The sequence below is a fragment of the Schistocerca americana genome, chromosome 4 (genome assembly GCF_021461395.2).
Source record: "Schistocerca americana isolate TAMUIC-IGC-003095 chromosome 4, iqSchAmer2.1, whole genome shotgun sequence".
Taxonomy (NCBI): domain Eukaryota; kingdom Metazoa; phylum Arthropoda; class Insecta; order Orthoptera; family Acrididae; genus Schistocerca; species Schistocerca americana.
Window position 1 is genome coordinate 263571169 of NC_060122.1, and position 15400 is coordinate 263586568.

Consider the following 15400-nt stretch of genomic DNA (forward strand, 5'->3'; position numbering starts at 1 on the left):
CGCCTTAGACACACTGTCCAGTGAGTGCAGCAAGGTGGAGATTCCCTCCTGTTTTGGGGTGGCATTATGTGGGACCGACTACACCGCTGGTGGCTTCGTAACTACTGTACGATACGTCAGTGCCATGCTCCGACCGATAGTGCAACCATATCCGCAGCATATTGGCGACATATTTGTCTTCATGGATGATAATTCGTGCCCCTATCGTGCACATCTTGTGAATGACTTCCTTCAGGATAACGACATCGCTCGACTAGAGTGGCCAGCATGTTCTCCAGACAAGAACACTATCGAACATGCCTGGGACGCATTGAAAACGCCTGTTTATGGACGACGTGACCCACCAACCACTCTGAGGGATCTTCGCCGAATCGCCGTTGAGGAGTGGGACAATCTGGACCAACAGTGCCTTGATAAACTTGTGGATAGGAAGCCACAGGTAATACAGGCATGCATCAATGCAAGAGGACGTGCTACTGGATATTAGAGGTACCGGTGTGTGCAGCAATCTGATCCACCACCTCTGAAGGTGTCGTTATATGGTGGTACCACATACAATTTGTAGTTCTCGTGGGAAATAAAAAGAGCGGAAATGATGTTTATGTTGATCTCTATTCCAATTTTCTGTACAGGTTCCGGAACTCTCAGAACTGAGGTGAAGTAAAACTTCTTTTGATGTGTATAATTTCATTTGTATTAGAATTGTATATACTTCTTATTTGTCTGTGCCATTTGTTTGCGACACCATTGTAAATTGTCAGAGTTAAGTATTGTCATTTATCTTACTGTAATTCAAATTCATTAATACGATTTGCTTGAATTGCTGTCTAGCAGCTCGTGATAGCAGGTGTCCTAGGCACCCAATGTTAGACGAGTGGACAGGTCACAAGTACCTCATCTCCTACAATCAAAATTTCGCACCTGTTCTTCTGCTTAACTTGGGGGACGAGCACACTTGGAAGAAACAGATCGTGTTTCGTATATGGGTAGCTCAGTTGGTAGGGTACTTGCTCGTAAAAGGCGGAGGTCTCCAGTTCGAATCTCGATCTGTCAGCACTTCAAATCTGCCATGAAGTTTCAATACTCACGTGTTCATACATTCTTGCAAAAAATTTATTTCGTAGCGCAAAATCTGACCTTACACTGTTAATTCATTCCTCAATAACTACAACTGCTCACACGATACACACCGGCGGGGGTGGCCGAGCGACCGCTACGGTCACGGGTTCGAATCCTGCCTCGGGCATGGATGTGTGTATTGTCCTTAGGTTAGTTAGGTTTAAGTAGTTCTAAGTTCTGAGGGACTGATGACCTTAGAAGTTAAGTGCCATAGTGCTCAGAGCTATTTGAATCAGACGATACACAATTTATTTCACCATGATCCATTAACGAGCTAGGAACTGAATTCAGGAATTTGCCCATGTCGTTTGATTACAATTCTGTGTAACACAACTTCTGATTGGCTTGCTGACTAACTTGATGAGAATCTATCTATAATGAGTGAGATGTATACCTGTACATTAAGAACAGTGGTCCTGCTTACTCAGCGATTACCGCACAGAATTTTTCAAGTCTATGCATCTTCAATGCGACTTCCCTGGTGAATGGGCTGAACAGGTAGAAGCCCTGATAGCTTTTTTGGTCGACACGCAGCGTGGAGTGGCCGCGTGGTTTGATGTGCCCATCCCACCGGGGGTTCGAGTCCTCCCTCAGACATGGATGTGTGTGTTGTTCTTAGCATAAGTTAGTTTAAGTATTGTGTAAGTTTGGTTCAAAATTCAAATGGCTCTGAGCACTATGGGACTCAACTGCTGAGGTCATTAGTCCCCTAGAACTTAGAACTAGTTAAACCTAACTAACCTAAGGACATCACAAACATCCATGCCCGAGGCAGGAGGCGGTCTTGCGGTTCCAGACAGCAGCGCCTTTAACCGCACGGCCACTTCGGCCGGCTGTGTAAGTTTGGTCCCTTAGGAATTCACACATACTTGAACATTATTGTCGACACACTTGGTGCTGTGTGAAGTCACTGCAATAGCTCTGCACTGCGTCAGCCAACTACGTTTGCCCTTCAGTTCCAGTACACTGAGGAACCCATCGCCTAACGCCGTTGACGTCCACCGTAGCACCTACATACTCCTTCTCCTGCCTCTCAGGGATCCGACTGTTTCATGTTCTGAAGTAAGGACTTCTGTCACAGGAAGCTGTCTTACACAGACGTCCAAGTGAGACATTTTCTAAACTTATGCAACGTTGCCGTATTTTGATGTAGACGCTATTACCGGAGCGGCCGGTAGGAGGAGGTTTCTGGAAATGCGCCAAGTTCATGATTACTGTAGCAGAGGTCGCGCAAAGTTACTTGACCCAAATGCAGAAAGACATCCTCTTTCTCAACACCGGGCGAGTCCACCCCTGTGTTCCAGAGGGGTGGTCACCTTAGTTACCTGTCGCCGACGGAGCTGTGAGCTTCGTCCGTTATGAACTAAACATTGCCTGCTTGCTTTGGCTACACTATGATAACAGAGGTGTACGTACGCTGGCTGCACTGCAACATTTTTCATACGATGTTAAAGGAAACATACAGTAAAAAATTGATTCTCACGCATCTCGTAGCCTCATTCCTCAGCTTTATGATGAACTGCCTAACATATCGCTAATAGTCTGACTTTTTGTGATATCTGGTAAGGTACTGTGCGAAATTCGAACACTTTGCAAGGAAAAATTGGGGTCACTAAGAGTTTGCATTTGGTGGATCTTAGATCGCAATATATTGCTGTATACGAATGCAGCTAACACACTAAATTTTGTTTAAACTTGAGATGAGATCCATATCGTCACTCTCGAGAAAATATATTGTATATGTGTATGTGCGCAAATGATACAGCGGAAGTTAAATGTTCATAACATTCATGAGATGCTGAAACGAAATGTCGGCATATTACAGCACGCAAAGCAGAGAATGTTTTCGAGACAACCATGCAAAACTTTCTTATTTATTGTTATATACAAGAGAGTACAGATCTTAACAACGAAAAAAAGGTAATTCTTTGAAGGGCCATCGATGGTTTGTAAAATACGAATTAATATGGGTTTGTAACAATATAAATGAAGGATACAATTACTTTTACACCGAGGATGAGCTTTTCGTAAGCTATTAATCTTACTTCCTGCCAGTCGCTTGAATAATACTAGGTTGTTTCAGGATTCTGTCGCTACAGCAACTGCATTCGATGTTGGTGAGGTGACATTGTGTAAATCTTATTGTGTTTTGCAAAAAAAGCTAATTTTATCGTGACAATAAGAGAGGGAATAAGGTACAAGACAGGCGAAAAGAAATCGCTCCGTATGTTACAATTTCAGCATAATCCTGTACCCACTGTGCTTCTGATAATAAACAGTGATTTGTCCAATTACACACTAAGACAATAATAAAACGGCGCACCACGAAGAAATTATTCAAATGGAACGGTTAGTTGGTAGATGTGTTGTACATGTACAGAAATACATATAATAGTTTCAGAAAAATTGTATTATTTATTGAAGAGAAAGAAATTCAAAAATTGAGGAGATCACTAAAGTGTTGGTCCATCTCTGGCCATATGCAAGCAGTTATTCGACTTTGCCTTGATTGACAGAGTTGCTGGATGTCCTCCTGAGGGATATCGTGCCAAATTATGCCCAAATGAGGATTTAGATTGTCTAACAACCTGAGCTGTTTGGAGAGCCTTGTCCATTATGCTTCTAACGTTCTCAAATGCGGAGAGATCTGGCGAGCTTTCTGGCTAAGGTAGGGTTTGGTAAGCACAAAGAAGAAGTAGAAACTCTCGCTATGTGTGGGCAGGGATTACCTTGCTGATATGTAAGCCAAGGATAGCTAGCCTTGGAGGTCAACAAAACGCGGCTGTGCTGTAAGGGTGCTGCGGATAACAACCAATTAGGTCCTGCTATAAACTGACAGTCTAGATCATGACTCTTGGTTGTTGGGCCGTATGGCGGGCAACAGTCAGTTCAGTATCCCACTGCTCTCCGAAGCATCTCCAGACACGTATTCGCCCCAGAATCTCACTGAATGACACAGTTGTCGTCCGGCTTCGAATTGAGGGCGATGACCAACGTAAAGTGTATTTGTCGTACTGGCATAACTTGTTAATACGATTTCGTCAGCTGTAGCTTAGAAAATCCAGCGAGATAAGAGTTGGTATGAAGGCTTCAGTTGCAGGACCACACCTCCCCTACAGCGCTGTCCCGTCCGCAAGGGAGTCACTACCACTACCGTTGTTCCCTCCCTCACCTGCAGAGCTGACTGCGCTGCTAGCGGCCATGTAATATTGCATGTTCTCCCCGAAATTCATTAAGGAGCTAAGAACAGGTGGTGTTACTTCCTGGCCGGCCGCTGTGGCCGAGCGGCTCTAGGCGCTTCAGTCCGGGACCGCGCTGCTGCTACGGTCGCAGGTTCTAATCCTGCCTCGGGCATGGTTGTGTGTGATGTCATTAGGTTAGTTAGGTTTAAGTAGTTCTAAGTCAAGGGGAACGATGACCTCAGATGTTAAGTCCCATAGTGCTTAGAGCCATTTCTACCATTTTGTACGTACTGACTGGCGTTCGTAGAATGTATCTCTACACAGGTGTTACTGAACTGAGTTTTAAATAAGTTTGCTTTACGAGGGTTGCCCAGAAAGTAATTCACCGCATTTTTTTTCTCAGCCGGTAACAATGCTACCAATGGGAAACGTTACGTATGTATTATTTGAAGTACCCCGAGTGATCGGGCCAAAGTTTCCGTCACTTCCGACAGCGTAGCTGTAGGACAGTTGCGAAATGAAGTCTGTAGGTGATGTGCGTTACAAGCAATGTGCCGTCATAGAATGTCTCATTGTAGTGAAAGAAATTGTAGCGAATATTCACAAACGTTAGTGCAAAGTCTATGGAACATCTGCTGTTGACAGAAGTACAGTTAGCCGCTGGGCGCGGAGGGTTTGATCATCAGAATGCGGTTCGGCGGAGCTCTACGATTTGCAGCGGCCGGGGAGACTATCCACGGCTGTCACAGCTCACCTAGCCCCCTCGGACTTCCACTTCTTTGAGCCATTAAAGGATGTCATTCGTGGAAGAATTTTTACGACGATGAGGAGGTGATTCATTCAGTGAAGCAGTGGCTCCGGCATCAGGACGAGGATTGGTACCGACAGGGCATACGTGCCCTTGTTTCGCGCTGGAGGAAGGCCGTAGAATGCGATGGAGATTACGTAAACAATAGGGTGAGTAGATAAAACACCATTCTTTCCTGTGTGTAATTGACAATGTGTTCAATAAAGGACTGTTGAAGAAAAATAAGCAGTGCACTTATCTCTTTAATCTCCCTAGAGAGTTTATTGTGCAATTTTATTCACTGGTAGAAAATACTGTATTGAGATTTATCTTAAATTTTTCACAGTAAACCTAAGCTCACCATGTAGTATTAATAGAGCGGTTTCAAAGAATACGCAGGTACAGTTCTGTATTGTCGTCTAGTAGACAAAATTCATGTTTCCAGGTAACCGTAATAGCGGTGACTCAGATCTTACTAACATGACGCACTAAGTCGTTATTAATGTGCGACATTTTCACCAGCTGGAATAGCTGTGGAGTACATCAGAAAGATACATATCACAGGACCATTACTACTTACAGCTTGTGTGTTCGACCTAGCAGACAACGTTTTCGTCGCTCTGAAGCTCTTGTGTACGTGGAATGGACGTGTGTGGGAGACTGTTATGATATGGAGGAATATTGGAAGCTTGTTAGCACTTTAAGTCTGTCAGGTGACACTCAAAAACTTTAATACAACGTACTGGGCGCCATTAGTTGACAACACCAGCAATAATCTGAGTTATGTTACCGGCGATAAGTCGCGCACATTGGTGGCGTCAAGTGTGTTAAGCGTATGTGGTCTAAGCGATAAATGTAGGTAAGATGGAATCTGCTTAATAATTCGCCAACTGTGATTTGCGTATCAGTAGTAACAATAAATCGAACCTTTGTAACGAGTGTGTACGTAATGGATAATTTCTGATTTGTTACTGCGAGAGAGAAGCTACGCGCTATGTGGCTCCTAGCGCTTCTCTCTGGACATGGCCAATACGCAAATAAAGAAATATAGTAGGGCACTCTGGTGCTAGTTTCGGTTGCGTAGAAGTGTACTGTGTATTTGTACGAAGGTAATTCGATGTATCGTTGAAAGTTAGCCGCCTTGTATAATCTGGAATTCTAAACATTTGATAATTTGATAAAGTAATAAGTTCGATACGAAAGATAACTCTGTCTGTATCTGAAGAATATTAGAAAATACTCTGTTGTTTAAAGTTAAAAGGTAACTACAGTTTTTTGCTTCAAGTGACAGCATATATGAAGCGCGACGTGTTGCACATCGAAATAGACGTTCGGACGGATAGATTTTGGTAGCAATCTTGTGCCTGCGTGCTGTCGGAACCCTTCTGCGAGAATTTTATTCACCTGAAATTTTTTTTCCTCCATTAGAAGCTTTCCTAGGATGGATAACGCGTCTCATATTCCAGTCTACAATAGTATCACTGCTGGGACAACTTCTGAACGGTCTATCACGAGCATTCTAATTTAATTCTGAGTTGTAGCGTACGACAGACTTAGCATGAGACATCGGGTCGCAGGAGACTAAATTTGCCGAACTGCAGAAATCCACTACCAGAAAGGAGTGCAAGTCAATAAGCGCACTTCCACACATAAGTAAGGTTACACACACAGTTAGGACATTTTCTTTGAGAAGGGAATTAAATTCCAGATAACATCAAACAAAATAAAACAATTTTTTGAGATATATAAGATAGAACGGTGATTTACGGTGTGGAAAGGAAGATAGATATCTGACTGATATTTATCAACGGATTCATAACTAGGTGTAGTTTTTGCACAAAACTTAAAAACGCTCGTTTGATTAATTCTTAAATAATGTTCTTTGGGTGGTGCCCAATGCAAGTATAATCAACAAAATAGATAGAGAAGATTGTGAGAAGAGTTGACCTACATCATGCTGTTGTTCAGACAGCCCAAGAACGATAGACAAACGCTTAACGAACACTAACAAGACGCATCCCATTAGAAAGGAGCTAAACGTTGCAAAGAGACTAATTCTCAAAATTTTGTGATTTCGATGCAGAAATTTGACAACGAGGAGATGTGTAATGCTCGATAACTCGGCTCTAGTGTCACAGTAAAGGCATGGCTGCTCAAAATGATGTACTACGTCACAAGTATCTATCGAAAGAGGGCTAACCAGGATGAAACGCTGGAATATACAGGGTCTCTCTCAAGAGACGTCAGATGCATTTTTTCTGGTATTTCAGAAATTTGCAATTCCGTTTTACTGTCACTCTTAATATACATCGATAAAACGATTACCGCACTAGCCTAATACGGGGCCATTCTATTGACTGGGCACGAAAAATTTAAAAATTATTTTGTATGTAACGGGATGCAAACCGGGGCTTACCGTCGACACTGGACTTTCCATGAAAGATGTGGAAATCACTATTTATTTGGGATGAGCCAGCTACGATATGCAAAAACTAATTATAAATGTCCGCTGAAAGTCCAGAGAAAATGTGCCTCACCACTCTTAAGAGAGACATCCCCTATAAGGTGTTACAGGCAAGGGCGCTATCATAAAACTGTTCACTTTGAAATGCCATTGAATCGCTAGTTGTTGAAAGGCACTAAGTCCACATTTCTGACAAATTCGTTTTAGCGAGATTTTGCGTTCTAATAAGAAAGATAAATGTTTTGGTGTAGCAAGGAACCACGTTCTGGTATCGCAAGTTCCATTAACTTCGCCGTCACATTAGTCAATCCGTGCTAAAAGGTTAGTGCGTTTCAACACGGAACGTCTATCAGTGCCAGAGAAACTGCTGTCTTTCAGACGTCAAGATTCGCGCGCTTTTTTGTTTTGTTTGCGTCGATATTGAGTATTGTTGATGATACATCCTCTGTGGTTGTTGTGCTGTGTATGTATATCGTTTTCGTGCTGTGTTCATGAAGGTATTTTCATTATGGATAATGAAGTTATGGCAGGAAAGAAACGTCAACGCAAATAAGAAAATTACACCAGGAATAAAGTGCAGCGATCAACGGTTAAGGGTAATGCATGTACAAGCTATGCAGGAAAGGCAGTTCCTCAGAAAAGTATCGGACTTCCATGCAGATATGACATAAATTATCGTTTTCACCTAAATATTATCTACATCTACATCTACATCTATACTCCGCGAGCCACCTTACGGTGTGTGGCGGAGGGTACTTATTGTACCACTATCTGATCCCCCCTTCCCTGTTCCATTCACGAATTGTGCGTGGGAAGAACGACTGCTTGTAAGTCTCCGTATTTGCTCTAATTTCTCGGATCTTTTCGTTGTGATCATTACGCGAGATATATGTGGGCGGTAGTAATATGTTGCCCATCTCTTCCCGGAATGTGCTCTCTCGTAATTTCGATAATAAACCTCTCCGTATTGCGTAACGCCTTTCTTGAAGTGTCCGCCACTGGTTCTTGTTCAGCATCTCCGTAACGCTCTCGCGCTGACTAAATGTCCCCATGACGAATCGCGCTGCTTTTCGCTGGATCATGTCTATCTCTTCTATTAATCCAACCTGGTAAGGGTCCCATACTGATGAGCAATACTCAAGAATCGGACGAACAAGCGTTTTGTAAGCTACTTCTTTCGTCGATGAGTCACATTTTCTTAGAATTCTTCCTATGAATCTCAACTTGGCGCCTGCTTTTCCCACTATTTGTTTTATGTGATCATTCCACTTCAGATCGCTCCGGATAGTAACTCCTAAGTATTTTACGGTCGTTACCGCTTCCAATGATTTACCACCTATGGCATAATCGTACTGGAATGGATTTCTGCCCCTATGTATGCGCATTATATTACATTTATCTACGTTTAGGGAAAGCTGCCAGCCGTCGCACCATGCATTAATCCTCTGCAGGTCCTCCTGGAGTACGTACGAGTCTTCTGATGTTGCTACTTTCTTGTAGACAACCGTGTCATCTGCAAATAGCCTCACGGAGCTACCGATGTTGTCAACTAAGTCATTTATGTATATTGTAAACAATAAAGGTCCTATCACGCTTCCCTGCGGTACTCCCGAAATTACCTCTACATCTGCAGATTTTGAACCGTTAAGAATGACATGTTGTGTTCTTTCTTCTAGGAAATCCTGAATCCAATCACAAACCTGGTCCGATATTCCGTAAGCTCGTATTTTTTTCACTAAACGTAAGTGCGGAACCGTATCAAATGCCTTCCTGAAGTCCAGGAATACGGCATCAATCTGCTCGCCAGTGTCTACGGCACTGTGAATTTCTTGGGCAAATAGGGCGAGCTGAGTTTCACATGATCTCTGTTTGCGGAATCCATGTTGGTTATGATGAAGGAGATTTGTATTATCTAAGAACGTCATAATACGAGAACACAAAACATGTTCCATTATTCTACAACAGATTGACGTAAGCGAAATAGGCCTATAATTATTCGCATCTGATTTATGACCCTTCTTGAAAATGGGAACGACCTGCGCTTTCTTCCAGTCGCTAGGTACTTTACGTTCTTCCAGCGATCTACGATAAATTGCTGATAGAAAGGGGGCAAGTTCTTTAGCATAATCACTGTAGAATCTTAAGGGTATCTCGTCTGGTCCGGATGCTTTTCCGCTACTAAGTGATAGCAGTTGTTTTTCAATTCCGATATCGTTTATTTCAATATTTTCCATTTTGGCGTCCGTGCGACGGCTGAAGTCAGGGACCGTGTTACGATTTTCCGCAGTGAAACAGTTTCGGAACACTGAATTCAGTATTTCTGCCTTTCTTCGGTCGTCCTCTGTTTCGGTGCCATCGTGGTCAACGAGTGACTGAATAGGGGATTTAGATCCGCTTACCGATTTTACATATGACCAAAACTTTTTAGGGTTCTTGTTTAGATTGTTTGCCAATGTTTTATGTTCGAATTCGTTGAATACTTCTCTCATTGCTCTCTTTACGCTCTTTTTCGCTTCGTTCAGCTTTTCCTTATCAGCTATGATTCGACTACTCTTAAACCTATGATGAAGCTTTCTTTGTTTCCGTAGTACCTTTCGTACATGATTGTTATACCACGGTGGATCTTTCCCCTCGCTTTGGACCTTAGTCGGTACGAACTTATCTAAGGCGTACTGGACGATGTTTCTGAATTTTTTCCATTTTTGTTCCACATCCTCTTCCTCAGAAATGAACGTTTGATGGTGGTCACTCAGATATTCTGCGATTTGTGCCCTATCACTCTTGTTAAGAAAATATATTTTCCTTCCTTTCTTGGCATTTCTTATTACACTTGTAGTCATTGATGCAACCACTGACTTATGAACACTGATACCCTCTTCTACATTCACGGAGTCGAAAAGTTCCGGTCTATTTGTTGCTATGAGGTCTAAAACGTTAGCTTCACGAGTTGGTTCTCTAACTATCTGCTCGAAGTAATTCTCGGACAAGGCAGTCAGGATAATGTCACAAGAGTCTCTGTCCCTGGCTCCAGTTCTGATTGTGTGACTATCCCATTCTATACCTGGTAGATTGAAGTCTCCCCCTATTACAATAGTATGATCACGAAACTTCTTCACGACGTTCTGCAGGTTCTCTCTGAGGCGCTCAGCTACTACGGTTGCTGATGCAGGTGGTCTATAGAAGCATCCGACTATCATATCTGACCCACCTTTGATACTTAACTTAACCCAGATTATTTCACATTCGCATTCGCTAATAACTTCACTGGATATTATTGAATTCTTTACTGCTATAAATACTCCTCCACCATTGGCGTTTATCCTATCCTTGCGGTATATATTCCATTCTGTGTCTAGGATTTCGTTACTGTTCACTTCCGGTTTTAACCAACTTTCCGTTCCTAATACTATATGCGCACTATTTCCTTCAATAAGAGATACTAATTCAGTAACCTTGCCCTGGATACTCCTGCAGTTTACCAATATTACGTTAACTTTTCCTGTTTTTGGTCTCTGAGGACGGACGTTCTTTATCAACGATGATAATGTCCTCTCTGGTAAGCCGTCAGGTATTTTATCGTTTCGCCCAAGGGGGGGTCCCTCTAACCTAAAAAACCCCCGTGTGCACGCCACACGTACTCTGCTACCCTAGTAGCTGCTTCCGGTGTGTAGTGCACGCCTGACCTGTCTAGGGGGGCCCTACAGTTCTCCACCCAATAACGGAGGTCGATGAATTTGCAACCATTATAGTCGCAGAGTCGTCTGAGCCTCTGGTTTAGACCCTCCACACGGCTCCAAACCAGAGGACCGTGATCGACTCTGGGCACTATGCTGCAGATATTAAGCTCAGCTTGCACTCCGCGTGCGATGCTGGTTGTCTTCACCAAATCAGCCAGCCGCCGGAAGGAACCAAGGATGGCCTCAGAACCCAAGCGGCAGGCGTCATTCGTTCCGACATGTGCTACTATCTGCAGCCGGTCACACCCAGTGCGTTCAATAGCTGCCGGAAGGGCCTCCTCCACATTACGGACGAGACCCCCCGGCAAGCACACCGAGTGCACACTGGCATTCTTCCCCGACCTACCCGCTATTTTCCTGAGGGGCTCCATAACCCGCCTAACGTTGGAGCTCCCTATAACTAATAGGCCCGCCCTCTGTGACTGTCGGGACCTTGCCGGAGAATCGGCCACTGGCCCAACAGGCGAGGCATCCTGTGGTGGCTCGGAAACGATGTCATCACCACTAGGAAGCACCCCGTACCTGTTGGAAAGGGGTAAGGCAGCTGCCACGCGGCCAGATCCCACCTTCGCCTTTCGGCCAGGCACGCGCGAGCCCACCACTGTCTGCCATTCACCCTGGAGTGATGGCTGACCGGTAAGATGCTCACTGCCGGAAGACGCAGCGACATCAGGGGTTCCATGTGATTCCAAGGCCACCGAAGTAGGCATATGTCTCACCACAGTTGCCCCAACGCCACTACGAGCCGACGCCTGCGCCTCGAGCTCGATGAGCCTAACAGACAAAGCCTCCACCTGCCCCCGAAGAGTGGCCAATTCTCCTTGCGTCCGCTCACAACAACCACAGTCCCTACACATGACTATGTTTACCCTACTCTACGTCAATGCCTTGATAAACAGGAAGAAGATGAGAAGCTGGAGATATTTAATAGTTTTTACGATTACGAAACCAAAAATGAACCCAATATCCGCCTACAAAGACTGATTGGATGGCATCACATTAAACGGCGAAGACCTAGGGCCGCTAATCAAAACAGAGAACAATCGTAACTGGTACATGACTCTGCATATACTTATTACGTAATTACATATCAGGAGCGTCTGCAGGTATATAGGAATGCATTCATTAGCTTACATGGTATAACGTAGAAGTGTATATTCAGGATAGCTAAGCTACTGGTGAGAAGCGTAAGCCCAGTAGGCAAGAGAGTATTTAATAAGAAGATGCAAGCTATATGATAGTCGTACTTGCAGGAATTAAAGAAAAAGTGAAAAAGACCAATAAAAAGATGTTAGCATGTGGACGTAATGTGCTGTTCCAGTCTCTTCTGTACCTAAGGTCCAGCACCGTTCTCTTTGGATCCCTACGTAATTCGGTGCTTTCCGATACACACGATCGAACAGCGGAGGAGTGGTACTCAAGCGTCAACTTTAGGTTACAATATCTCCGGATGTAATTAACATTTTACAATGCAACAAACGGCACTGATTACGTATTTGTTTATATGTTCAGATGTGCTAACAAAACTAACGTGGTTCCATTAAAAAAAACGTAGGTCTGTGTTAAAAAACATACTTCCGTGCATTTTTGTATGGTTTGTATTACACTAGCCCCCTCCTCACGTTCGGTCTGTGGAATCGGTTCGTCAGTATTTGATGTGGTTTACGAAATATATCCAGTGGTAACGTTAGGTGACTCACCGTGTATATGTATCGGCAAGCAAAGACCTTCCAAGGATACAACCCACATATATCAACTTTTCCTCATAGACATTTTCAATGTGGCCGCAAAAGGGATAGTCGATACTACACCTGAGCCAGTGACGCCAGACATAACAGCCTACTAATTCAATGGCGCCACGTTTCACTATATAACATGAAATCTGCACAAAAACTCGGGAACATGTTTTCAAGTTTCCTGTCAAAACATGTCATTATGGGCGAAAAGAAGAAAAGTGCTTGGATGCAAGACTGAACCTTAAAAAATGCATGAATTGTTTAGTGAGGAACATACTAATCTTAAGTTAAATTATGCATTTTATGTTAATTATTTCAACAAGAACTGCGACTACAGACTCGGTAGACCCAAAACAGATGTGCGCAGTAACTGTGAAGAACTTATGAAGTCTCCACACTTACGGCAAAATATTAAATTAGCAGCAGTAAGTGAACCAAGTATTCACACGTGTAGAAGTCGAAAATTTTATTCCTGTTTGAAAGCATTGTCAGGATCCTGTCATCCCGATGATACAGTCTGTGTTGCCTTTGATGTCATGCAAAATTTACCTCTGCCTCATTACCAGTTCAGGAAATATTCTGCAGAAGGCAGCTATGGGAGGATGTATTTACTATATACAACCTCAAGGACAATAGTTCCGTAGTATATATATATATATATATATATATATATATATATATATATATATATATATATATATATATATATATATCATGAGGGTCAGGCCAAGAAAGAGGCCATACTGGACTACGTTACCAATGAGATTAAACGAGGCACGGAATAACTACACTTTTACTGTGATGCGTGTCCAGGCCAAAACAGGAATCATTCATTTATTCGTTTCTGCATGGTTTCAGTCAAAGATCAACGATTCAAGGAAATTATTCACAGCTTTTCCCTGTTAGAAGTCATTCCTTCCTGCCTTGTTTTAGGAATTTTGTATTTTCAAGATAAAAGGTAAGTGCTGTGACAGAATCTACACTCCAAAAGACTAATGTACAATCATAGCTTATGCAAACAGAGATTTTATAGTACAAATGGTGGAAGGAGCTGATATCATTGATATGGGCACTTGGTGATCTAAGCATTACAGATAAACAACATTGAATAATGAATCGACAGGGGAGAACATTCCTGGAAGTGCCAAAGTGCAGTTTGCTCCCGCATCACTCTCCGATTTCCACTACTCTGCAAATTGTCCTGGGAGAGTGGCTGCTCGTCCCATCACTGGGAGCGTTGTCCTTCACATATTCCATTTGCCTCAGCCTGGACCAAGAAATGCACCTCTTGTGAACCATTTGAGAAGGGCCTATGAAGAAGGAAGAGTTCCAATCAAATCAACGAAAGAAGACGATCTCAAGAAGGTTCATCGTTATGTCACGACTTTCGAGGAGAGTAAAGCATTCTTTGCTAAAATACTAGAATGGTCTTGTCAGTGAAAATCCGTCACCTACTTTTCCTAACAGTATGACTTATTATCCTAACAGTTTTGTTGTGCATCATCAATGACTATGATTAAACAGAGTGAGAGAAAAAGTTGAAGGGCAGTTACAAGAGGAGCAGTATGGCTTTCGTCATGGTAGATCAACAGTGGGCCCAATCTTTAGTATGAGATGTTGATGGAAAGACATTGGGAGTATGGGAAAGATCTGGTGATGAGATTTCTCGGTCTAGTGAAAGCATATGACAGTGTTCCCAGGGAAAATATATGGGCAACCTTGAAGAGAAAGGGAGTTCGAAAGCAAACGCTTGAAGTCATCCAGGCAATGTATGATAAAAGCTCTAGTTGTGTGCAGACACCAGTTGGAAGAAGTGAATGGTTTAAGAATGTTTCGGGACTAAGGCAAGGAAGTGTGATACCACCAGTACTATCTATAATGGTGATGGATGAAATAGTCAAAGAGACGAAAGAAGCCCAGAGAGGAAGGGAGATGAAGCTGTTATTATTTGCTGGTGAAATTGTGGTGTGGGGAACAAGCAGTAAGGAGGTACAAAAACAAATAAACATCCTAAACGATAAGGTCGAGAAATATGGAATGAAATTTAGTGTGGAGAAAAGTAAGACCACGGTGGTAACCGGAGGGGTTAAGAGGGCAAGGAACAAATTCATATTAAGGGATGGGATATTGAAATAGTGGACAACTTTAAATATTTGAGTAGTGTATTAATGGGGAATGCTCGTTTGGAGACAGAAATTAGCAAAAGAATACAGCAAAGTCGTACATTATACCAGGGTGTGTGGGGCTTGGTGTTTGGAAGGAAAATGCCAATGAGGTGCAGGCTGGTGCTGTACATGACTTATTTCACACCCAAACTAATTTACGGCTCAGAGACCTGAACTATGACTAGAAGGCAGGAGAGTAGGATACAATCC